The sequence below is a fragment of the Sorex fumeus genome, unplaced genomic scaffold (assembly GCF_029834395.1).
Source record: "Sorex fumeus unplaced genomic scaffold, SorFum_2.1 ptg000158l, whole genome shotgun sequence".
NCBI lineage: Eukaryota > Metazoa > Chordata > Mammalia > Eulipotyphla > Soricidae > Sorex > Sorex fumeus.
Window position 1 is genome coordinate 88,763 of NW_026606215.1, and position 11,777 is coordinate 100,539.

Genomic DNA, 11,777 nt, shown 5'->3' on the forward strand with positions numbered 1-11,777 from the left:
TTGTTGCCTTTTGCCAGACTCCTGAAGTGCGCCCAAGTCTTAACATAATATTCTAGGATATTCTGGATTTTTCTAGATTGTCCAAATAGGAGGCTGAAATTGGGCAGAGTCCAGACTTTTTCCTCCTTGGTACCTTGTAGCAGGTGGTCTGAAGGGGTTGGGGGACAGGTGTGTGGGTCTTCACCTGTAACCCAAGTGCCTGTAGGCTGCTTCTAGGTGAATTCCTCTCTCCCTTGGGCCAGTTTTCTGGTGTCTTGGGCATCCGATGACAGTCCTGGTGGCGATGCTCTGGGCACGGGCAGGCCCTGGACGGATGGAAATGATCATTGACAGTCTGAGGGCATGTGGAACTTCCCTCACCCTGAACCCAGCTCCCGTCTCTGCTCCTAAAGCCTCTTGGCCTTGACCCGTGGGTGGTCCCAGTGCAAGGAACAGGACCTCTGGGGGTCCGGCTGGAACCCCCCTCCAACTCTCCATCACCCCAGGGAAGCAGACGTGAGTGTGCTGGGGGCCAGCACTGGGCTCTGGTGGCTAAGACAGGAGATGAGGTCTAGGCAGAGCACTTCCTTGGGCTTCCCTGACAGATTGGCTGTGGTCTGCACCCCAGGGCCCCAGTTACCCCCTCATTCCGTGCCCCGCCTCCTGGCCTGGATCTACAGCAGATTGGCGCGGTCTCGGCCCCACACCCACAGCTCAGGGTCGTAGGCCTGGATCTGCGAAGACAGATGGGGCCCATGTTGCTGACTCGCTCGGCCTCTCCAGCCTGCGGAAAGCCCCCCTCCATGCCCGCCAGCAGCCCTACCTGTTCGCACTCCTCCTGGGTCACCCAGGCTCTCCAGCCCATGGAGCGCAGCAGTTGGAAACGGAGCTGGTAGAACAGTGGCCGCTGCAGGCGGCTGTGGCCATACAGGAAGGTGAAGATGTTCTGCTTGGGTGCCTGGTAGTCCTCCTCCATATCCTTGGCCAGGTAGCTGTGGACAGCACACCGCCTGTGTTCACACCTACCTCCTTCCTTCTGGGAGCTGTGGCGGAGGGCCCCCAGGGATTGATGGAGGCTGATGGCGTCACAGCGTGGCTGTGTTGGGGCTCCCTGGGTTCAGTACTCACAGTGCCAGAAAGAAGTGAATGCGTCGGATCTGCCAGCTGAAGAGGCCAGAGCAGCTGAAGTAGGCGATGACCATGGCCAGCAGGTACTGGGGAGACACGGGGACAGGTCACCAGGGCTGGGCGGAGGGGAAGGAGATCCAAGAACTCGGGAAGCAGGACGAAGGGGAGGACTTTGTGGGTGTTTGCTCAATCAGGAGGAAAGGGACCCCACAGACATGACCCAGAGAGACTGGGGTGCCTGTGCCCCCAGAGTGGGCAGCGAAGAGCTGCATCAGTGACTGCACCTCCCCTATCCAGTGGCCCCCAAGTGTTAAACTCACCCCCCCTAAAGAGCAAAAAGAGCAAAGGTACCCGGGCAGGGTGAGCTTGGTGGGTCCCCGGGACAGTCGCTTAGTGACCCCCAGCAGGTACCTTATCAGAGACCAACAGGTGCCGGTCCCAGGCCAGGAATCTTTTGATCACAGGGTCCTCTGTGGGAAGGCGGGGTTGTGAACCTCAAAGTCACAAGCCGCCCCCAATATTCCCCATCGTCGTGAAGGCCACACTGGGCCCCTCACAGCCCCAGGTGGGAGTAGGGGTGCGGGAGCCCCTTCCTTGGGTGGCCCAGCCCAGGCAGCCCGGCACTGCAGCCCCTGTCCGGGCAGGGGCCACCTCTCTCCCAACATGGGACACTGCATCCCTAAGGACCGCCTGTGTCCAGGTGGGAGACTCGGGCCCGGGGCTCCTACCCAGCAGCTTGTGGAAGACTTGGTGGTCCTCGGGGAGCACGGGTCTCTCCTGTCGCTGCCACTTCCTGCGCAGCCCACATGGCTGCTGCTCATCCTCCTGCAGTTCCTCGTCCTCCGACTCATCCCTCTTCCTCCGAACAGCACCCTGAGTCCGGGGGCTGACCTGAAGCCCACTGTGCTGAGCCTGGGGGGCTGCGTCCCCCTTTTCTTCCGCTTCCTCCTCCACCTTCTCCAACACCTCTGAATCCTCCGACTCCTGCTCCTCCTCCACCTCCGGTGATGACCACATCCTCCTCGTCCGGCCTCGGGAAGGCACACCTGCAGCATGGCTCATCATCTCCAGTACTCCAGGGGTCTCCTCTTCCTCCTCCTCCTCCTCCTCTTCCTCCTCCTCCTCCTCTTCCAACTCCTCTTCATAGAGCAGTTGCTCCCTCTTCCTCTTGCGGCAACCAACAATGGCCCAGGGGCCTCCGTAGGACTCTGACGGAAAGGCCAGACTCAGTCCCAGCAAGTCCTCTGTGGGAAGACGGGGTTGTGAACCTCAAAATCACAGCCCACCCCCAATATTCCCCACCGTCGGGATGGCAACACTGGGCCCCTCACAGCCCCAGGTGGGAGAAGGGGTGCGGGAGCGCCTTCCTTGGGTGGCCCAGCTCAGGCAGCCCGGCACTGCAGCCCCTGTCTGGGCAGGGGCCATCTCTTCCCCACCACGGTACACTGCATCCCTAACGACCTCCTGTGTCCAGGTGGGAGACTTGGGCCCGGGGCTCCTACCCAGCAGCTTGCGGAAGACTTGGTGGTGCTCGGGGAGCACGGGGCTCTCCTGTCGCTGCCGCTTCCTGCGCAGCCCACATGGCTGCTCCTCGTCCTCCTGCTGTTCCTCGTCCTCCGACTCATCCCTCTTCCTCCGAACAGCACCCTGAGGCCGGGCGCTGACCTGAAGCCCACTGTGCTGAGCCTGGGAGGCTGCGTCCCCCTTTTCTTCCTCTTCCACCTTCTCCAGCGCCTCTGGATCCTCTGACTCCTGCTCCTCCTCTACCTCTGGCGATGACCACATCCTCCTTTTCCGGCCTCTGGAAGGCACACCTGCAGCATGGCTCATCATCTCCAGTACTCCAGGGGTCTCCTCTTCCTCCTCCTCCTCATCTTCTTCCTCCTCCTCCTCCTCTTCCTCCTCCTCCTCCTCTTCCAACTCCTCTTCATAGAGCAGTTGCTCCCTCTTCCTCTTGCGGCCACAAACAATGGCCCAGGGGCCTCCATAGGACTCTGACGGAGAGGCCAGACTCAGTCCCAGCAGGTCCTCTGTGGGAAGACGGGGTTGTGAACCTCAAAATCACAGCCCGCCCCCAATATTGCCCACCGTCGGGATGGCAACACTGGGACCCTCACAACCCCAGGTGGGAGTAGGGGTGCGGGAGCCCCTTCTTTGGTTGGCTCAGCCCAGGCAGCCCGGCACTGCAGCCCCTGTCCGGGCAGGGGCCACCTCTTCCCCACCATGGGACACTGCATCCCTAACGACCTCCTGTGTCCAGGTGGGAGACTCGGGCCCAAGGCTCCTACCCAGCAGCTTGCAGAAGACTTGGAACACTTGGTGGTGCTCGGGGAGCACGGGGCTCTCCTGTCGCTGCCGCTGCCTGCGTAGCCCACATGGCTGCTCCTCGTCCTCCTGCTGCTGCTCGTCCTCCGACTCATCCTTCTTCCTCCAAACAGCACCCTGAGGCCGGGGGCTGGCCTGAAGCCCACTGTGCTGAGTCTTGGAGGCTGCGTCCCCCTTTTCTTCCTCTTCCTCCTCCACCTTCATCAGCGCCTCTGGCTCCTCTGGCTCCTCCACCTTCTCCCATGCCTCCTCCTGTTCCTCCACGGGCTCCCCTTGCTCCTCTGGCTCCTGCTCCTCCTCCACCTCCAGCGATGACCACATCCTCCTCTTCTGGCCTCGGGAAGGCACACCTGCAGCATGGCTCATCATCTCCAGTACTCCAGGGGTCTCCTGTTCCTCCTCCTCCTTCTCCTGTTCCTCCTCCTCCTCCTCTTCCAACTCCTCTTCATAGAGCAGTTGCTCCCTCTTCCTCTTGCGGCAACCAACAATGGCCCAGGCGCCTCCATAGGACTCTGACAGAGAGGCCAGACTCAGTCCCAGCAAGTCCTCTGTGGGAAGACGGGGTTGTGAACCTCAAATTCACAGTCCGCCCCCAATATTCCCTACCGACGGGCCGGCAACACTGGGCCCCTCACAGCCCCAGTTGGGAATAGGGGTGCGGGAGCCCCTTCCTTGGGTGGCTCAGCCCAGGCAGCCCGGCACTGCAGCCCCTGTCCGGGCAGGGGCCACCACCTTGCCCACCATGGGACACTGCATCCCTAACGACCGCCTGTGTCCAGGTGGGAGACTCGGGCCCGGGGCTCCTACCCAGCAGCTTGCGGAAGAGTTGGTGGTGCTCGGGGAGCACGGGGCTCTCCCGTCGCTGCCGCTTCCTGCGCAGCCCACATGGCTGCTCCTCGTCCTCCTGCTGTTCCTCGTCCTCCGACTCGTCCCTCTTCCTCCAAACAGCACTCTGAGGCCGGGGACTGGCCTGAAGCCCACTGTGCTGAGCCTGGGAGGCTTTGTCCCCCTTTTCTTCCTCTTTCTCCTCCACCTTCTCCAGCGCGTCTGGATCCTCCGGCTCCTGCTCCGACTCTGACGGATAGGCCAGACTGAGTCCCAGCAATTCCACACCTGCCCATGGACTCCCAGGCCCCCAATCTTCTCTTTCTCCATATCCTCCCACACATCTTATTATGGTTCACACCCCTGTGACCTTCAGTCTCTTCCTCAGGGTAGAATTTCTCCCTGGGGACACAGAGGGGCACCTCCATTTCCCTATTTCCCCCATCCCGGCTCCCCTTCCTTGTCCTGGCCGTCAGTCCATACCCCAACAGCCTGTTCTGTGCTGCTCCATCCAACCTCTCAGTGTCTCCCCAACACTCCTGTCTGCACAGCTCCCAGTCCCGCCGGCCCCAACACCTACCTGAAGGTCCTGGCATTATTTCCTCCAGCGCCACCTCCAGGGGGTATCCCGAGGTGCTGGACTCAGGGCTCTGGGGCTCAGACCCAGGACTCTGCCTACGGCTGGCCATCCCAGGTCCACTCTCTCCCTCGATAGCTCAGGTTCTCCCTCAATAACAGCAGTGCCTGCCGTCGAGGAGCTGAGCAGACGAGGCTTTGGGCTCTCAAGCCAAAGACTACTGTTGCCTACTTGAGCTTCAGGTTCTGGAGGTCTGGGATCTTCCAATCAGCACAGCCGGAAGCTCTGATGTCATCAGAACCCCCCTGCACCCCCACCAGCAACGAGTTTGAAAGAAAACCCTCAACTGCCCGGGGGTTTCTCCAGAAGTCAGGGGGCAGTACATAGGTGGCCCTGGCCCCGGGCCAGACCCCAAACCAGTCTGCACGATTACATCCCTGTTTTCCACACTGTGTGCCACACTTCTCCCCTGGGGACATTGAGGAGAGGGGCCTGGGAGGAGGTTATAGGAGTTTGGAGTCAGTTGAAAGACAGATACCCCCAAGAACCCACCCAGGGAAGACAGGCTTGGCCCTGTTGGTGCTTTTAAAGGTGCGTGCTGCTGGGTTTGTGGCACAGGCGGACCCGGCTTGATCCGCAGTATCCCCTTTAGTACCCCTAGGACTAATTCCTGAGTGCAGAGCCAGAAATACATGTGTGTGTGTGTGTGTGTGTGTGTGTGTGTGTGTGTGTGTGTTTATGCCTGTCTCGGGTCTGGGGTCTGTCCAGTCCCCCTCTCATGATACCATCTCATACAGAAGACCCTATTTTACTCCCAAAGAAATGTTTGTCTTGGAGCTGGAGCTGTGATACAGCTCATAGGGTGTTTGCCTTGCACACAATCAGGGTTTGATCACTGGCACCCCATAAGTCCTCTGAGCACTGCCAGAAGTGATTCCTAAGTAGAGAACCAGAAGTACACCCTGAAAAACGCTGGGTATGATCCTTGTTTCTCGTCTTTTGGCCGTGCTGGGGATCAAACCCAGGAGTTTCACACGCGCTAAAGAACTTGGCAGTGTACTAGCACAATTACTTTTAATACTATTTTTTTAATTTTATACACCTCTACAAAAAGGATTTTGAAAATTTTTTTCGTTTTTGTCACACTTAGTGGTGCTCAGGACTTATTCCCGACTGTACTCGGGGATGCTCCTGGCAGGGCTTGGGGTACCATATGGGATGCAGGGTTCTAGGGATCCAACCTGGGTCAGTTTTGTGCAAGGAAGGTATCCTACCCACTACTGTACTATTTATCTGACTCTTCAAATGATAGTTTCTGGGGCTGGGGAGGTAGTGCAGTGGGTAAGGTTTCTGCCATACTGGTGGCCAATCCCAGTTTGATCCCTGGCATCCTGTATGCTCCCCAGAACACCACCAGGTATAATTTCTAAATGAAGAGCCAGGAATAGCATTGCTGGGTATGGCCCCCAAAGAAACAAACAACAACAACAAAACTGAATAAAAACAAATACAAACAAAGAGCAAAGGGCTGTGTACGGACTGGGCCTCCTCCGGTGGGTGCTGGGATGGTGCTGCAGATGATTCCAGAGACAGCTGCCGACTCATGAGAATTGGCAGAATTTCACGATTAGTTCTCCACGATTCTCAATCTGCCCTATGCTTGTGATTGGGATCGAGGAGATGGGACACTGCCTCCGTGTATGTGTGTGTGACACCGATAAGAGACGTCCACTCTAGGTGGCATTTCTGCAGTGGGCCTGATGTGTGTATGTCCGGTTTTGAAATGTAGACTAGGATTCTGCCCAATTGTGTTCTGGACTAGAACCCACAGCCCTTGTACTGCAGCTCCCACCAAAACACTCGTGCAATGAATGTGTGTGTGTGTACGTGTGTACTAGTGTACTGAGTTCTTCATGTGCATCCTAGACCCCTCTCCGCCCTGCCCTGCAGGCTTGGGACAGCTGGCTGCCAGGCTCTCATTTCTCCTTCACATGTTAGGTGGCTTTTTTCGCCCGTCCATTCTTGTTTGGTGTTCAGGGCTTGCAACCCTTGGCTCTGCAAGCAAGGATCGCTCCTGTGGCGCTCAGGGGACCGTGTGGGGTGCCGGGGATGGAACCTGTGCCGAAGGCCAGCGCCTTCCCCTCGATGCTCGGGCTCGGCCCCCTGGGTCAGGCTTTCCCGGGCGTGGTGGCCCATTGCCTGCCTGGAAATGCAGTCCGGGCCTGTGGCTCCCTGCGCGGCCCCGTGGGCGGTTTCCGAGGCGTGAGCTCGCGCAGGCACACTGCCGCCACGCGACCCGCTTCTGGTCAGCGCCCGGTTGCCGTTGGCCCGCGCTGCAGCCTCCGGCGTTGCAGGCAGCGGGACAGGCTGGGTGGACCCGGCTTCGCGTGCACCTGGCCGAGGCGCGAGCGCGGCCATCGGGTGCGAGCTGGAGCAGGCGGGGAGGCCCAGACACCGATCGCCCTCTGGGGCCGGCCCGATGCCTGCGGGGTAGGCCAGGGTTTGCAACCCCGAGGCCGCGGCCGGGCCAGGGGCAGCACGGCGAGGCCTCCCCGTGGGCTGGTGTCACCGTCCCTCCGGCTCCATGTCTCCTCGGAGGCCTGTCCGGCCGCACCTTTGGGTCCGGGCTGCGGGTCGGGAACGGAGTGCCAGTGGGTGCTCCCGCTGGTCCGCGTCCGGGCCCGCCCGAGGTCCCTGAGCTGCATCGCTGGTTGCTGAGCCAGGACGTTTCTCCAGTGGACCCAGCCGGGTGCCTTAAGCCAAGTCACGCAGTTGCCATTGCTTGCATTTGGGGGAGCGCCTGTCTGCCTTCCCGTGCGTTCTAGACGGTAGGGAGACGCGGCGCTCAGGGGTTCCTGCTGGCTGTGCACTCGAGGATCATTCCTGGTGGATGCCAGGGATCAAATCGGGGTAGGTGCGTGCAAGATAGCGCCCTCCCGGCCGGACTGTCGATAGCCCCTGCAACTTCGGAGGGTCAGCGATGGCACTTGCCTGCGGCCGCTTCATCGCGGTGCCCAGGGCGTGCTGGAGTTCGAAAGAACTGCTGATGTGTGTCTGTGTGTTGCTTTTTGGCCCTTGGTGGTGTTCCCAGGGCGCCATCTTTGGGGCGCTCTAGGGGGTGCGAGGTCCCTCTAGACACACCTCTCACTCGTGGCCTTGTGTTTTGCTCCTCCTTAGGTGCAGCCAGTGACGGACCATCTAGATATCCCACAGCAGGAGAAAATGAGTGGATCTCAGGTGTGTCTCCCTGCGGTGTACCTCCCCCTTGGTTCCGCGATGCAGAATAGGTTATGTGGATTGTGCTGCATTTATATTTTGTTGTTTTTTTTTTTTTGTTTGGTTTTTTTTTTTTTTTTTGGTTTTGGGTCTGTGCCTGGCCTTACTTGTACTGTTGCTCTGGCCTCCTTTTAGGTGGTTCTTTTTTTCCTTTGTGTTTTGTTTTTCGGGCCCCACCTCTGGTGGTGCTTAGGGCTGACATCCTGACTCTGTGCTCAGAGTCTCTCCTTTGGGAACCAAGGGTAGTGTTGGGAGTCAAGTTCAGGTCAGCTGGATGGGTGCAAGCAGCACTTTCCTCGCTGCCCTGTCCTGCCCGTGGAGTGGGGGTGCTGTTGGTGAAGGAGGGAGTGGGCATGGGAAAGCCAGTGTGAGGGCAGCTCAGCCCAAGTGTCTCCGTCAAGGGTGTTTCCACATTCAGGGCTCATGCTGGCATCCGGGGTGTCACTTGGAGGCTGGTTTGTTATTGCAGTAAGAAGAAATGGGAACTGCCCCCTGGAAAAAATGCCTGTTGTCAATAAGAGCTACCTGTGGGTTTTGGCATCTTTGGATTTGGGAGATTTCTTGGGGCTCAGAACCTTAAAAATTGCTAGACCTGGGCTGACTTCTCTGAGAACTGTTGGACCGTCTGGTCGGTACACAGAGCAGCCCAGGCCTGTGGTGTTCCTAGAACTAAAGTGTGTTTTCCTGGTACCCAGGCAATCATTTAGACAGATGGACACGTTTCCAGATTCACTCTGGTAATGAAAATCCAGGCCTATGTACAAGAGTACAGGATGTTTGGAGGCCCTGTGATAATTTGCATTACATTTGTCCCGATTTTTTAGCATTTTTTTACAGATCCCCCAGCACATCAAGTGGTTCTCTGCAGGAGGTGGGAGGTGGCTATTCCCAGTGCCCAAGCCTTGCAGCTTGAAACTGGCCCCAGATGTGCCAGGGGCTACCGTGCTTCCCCCTTCGGTGCTCAGGCATCCGTGCAGTGATGGTGTTGAGGGTCATACTCAGGCCTTCCGTGTGTTCAGCAACTGCTCTATCACTTAAGGTACCTCGTCGGCCCCTGTTAGCATCTTTTTCAACATATTATTTTGAAAACACGACAGATTTTCAGGAAAGTTGCAAGGATTTGAGGGGGAAATATTCTCTTTTTTCCCCCCTCCTTTTGGTTTTGGGGCCACACCGGATAGTGCTCAGAGTCCTCGCTCTGGGCTCAAGAGTGACCCCTGGTGGTCTCGGAGGACCATGTTCAGTCAGGTGATTGATTGATTTTGCTCTGTGGGTTACACCTGATGATGCACAGGGGTTACTGCTCGCTCTGCACTCAGAAATGGCTCCTGGCGGTGCTCAGGGGACCACCTGGGATGCTGAGTATGAACTTGGGTGGGCCACGTGCAAGGCAAACGCCCTACCCGCTGTGCTGTCGCCCCAGCCCCTGCGGTCAGGTGATTTCAGTCGGGCTGGGATGGATGCAAGTTAACTCCTGCACTGCCTCTCCAGTCCCCTTTGCTTTTTCTCATCCCACACTTGCTTGATCATGGTCAGTCTGTGAGTATTTTTTGCTTTCTCCTTCAGTTATTTCAGAGCTGATGTGTTAAGTCAGGTCCTTTTAGACTGGAGTGTTTCAGATCAGATTGCGTTTCCTGAGAGTAAGGATTCCGGTTCGTATTCATGCTACAGCTTCTTACGTTGTTGCAGTAGTTGAATCTGCAATTCATCTTCAAGGGTGCTTGCAGTCTTGGTAATTCTCTTTCTGTTTCTCTTGTGGGTTTGGGGTAAGGATGCATACAGTGCTTCTTGAGTCCTGCAGTGCTGGGCATTCCCTGGGGTACCCTGAGAGTGGGGTCGAAGGGGCCTTTTTGGCTGCCCCTGTTGTGTGGGGGTCATGAAGTTGCAGGGATTGAGCTGAGTTGACCATAAGCAAGGCAGACTCTTTGACCCCATTAACATCTTTTCTCTGGCCGTGAGTGCTGTCTCTGGCCTCAGAATAAAAAAGTACGTCTAGGGGGCCTCCCTTCCCTTGCAGTGTTTTTGCTGTTGCTTTTGGTTCGTATTTTTCCTTTTTAGGCCCCACCATGGCTTGGGGGGGGGAATCCAATGGGGTGCCAGGGGTTGAATTGGAGTCAGCACGTGCAAGGCAAGTGTTGTACCGCTGGCCTGGTGCCTCCCTCTTGTGGTGCTTTATTTAGTGCCTAGGGCTCTGACGGTTTGATGCTCAGGTGGGTGGCATGGTTCTCCTTGGTCCAGCAGTTCCGGGGCCTTCCGTCCTCGATTGCATTCTACCCTCTCGGCTCTCTCTGGGAGTAACTGTGTTTAGTCCTGTTAAAGGATCTTTCCTGACAAATGGGCATTTCTCTTGCAAACTTTCAGTTGGTAAAAGGCAGAATCCTTTCTCAGTGTCCTCACAGGCATTTCACAGAATGTTCAGGAGAACACAGGCCACTTATTCACAGGAGCCTGTGGATCACGGCCTCTCGGGGTTCTTTGTGACTCGTGCACAGCAGATGCACTAATCAAGAGCCCCTCAACTGTGGCCGGGAGTATCCTCTCTGGGGGAAAGGGGGGTGCACGGGGAGTACCACCTGCTCTGCTGGCGTGTTCTAGAAATGTCCATCGGGGAGTGTGGTTGAGGGCTGCTCTAGCCTTCCCATTTCCTCCTGCGTGGGCACTTGTCTCAACTGTTGTAAGAGCAGGTCAGGCAGATTGGAATCTTCTGTAGTTGTGGTTTTCTCTGTGTTTTGAAGCTCACGCCACTTTTTTCTTCACACCTCTGTGGTCCTTGCCTGTGGCCAGAGCAGTGGGCAGAAAAGCCTTTTGGTGACACAGGTGAACTCTGGTGCCTCCTGTGCTGTCCTGCAGTCCCCACTGTTCTCTCTTCCTGTTCTCTCTGTCAGTGTTTTGGGGTCACACCCACCTCAGTACTTCTGGTCATTCCTGGCAGTGCTGGAGGACCATGAGATGCCTGAGATCATGAGAGCATGGGCGTGTCGTGGAGCATATGTAATGGCAAGGCAGATGCCTCACAGGCAGGGCATGGCCAAGGCTATGTGGGACAGGAGCAGCCCGGGGCTCCATCTCCTCCTGTCTGTCCCCAGACCTCCAAGTGCCCAAGTCTGTCGCCGGGAGCCAGGGACAGATTCTGCCTTCGGAGGCACAGACTGTGTGTGTGTGTGTGTGTGTGTGTGTGTGTGTGTGAGAGAGAGAGAGAGAGAGAGAGAGAGAGAGAGAGATACTGGGGATGGGGGGCGGCGGGTTCCTAGCAAGGAAGGTGATGTCCCTTGGGAAGGGAAACTTTTTGCTCCCTGGCTCCCTGCCTGTCCAGACCAGTTGGGAATAGCCTGCTGAGGCTGGAGAAAGGGTTTCTGTCCGGGCAATCACCCCACAGCACTCCCACGGGGCCTGGGTCCCCAGACCTTCCAGCTGGTGGTCACAGATCATCTGGGGACAGGACTTGGGGGTGCATCCTGAGACTCTCCAGCTTGTCTGGCGGCTTCTGGGATCCTGGGATTCCAGGACCGCACACTGCAGCGATGGGGTGCGGGTCTTCGGCTCCCTTGAGCCCTCTCCCTTCCCATCTCTCTTCTTCTGCTGCATCTCCGAAGTGTTCAGGGCCCCATTTCTCCCCACCCTGTCACATGAGGGCTGGACAGCCACATCCGGGTCTACAGGAGCCTGC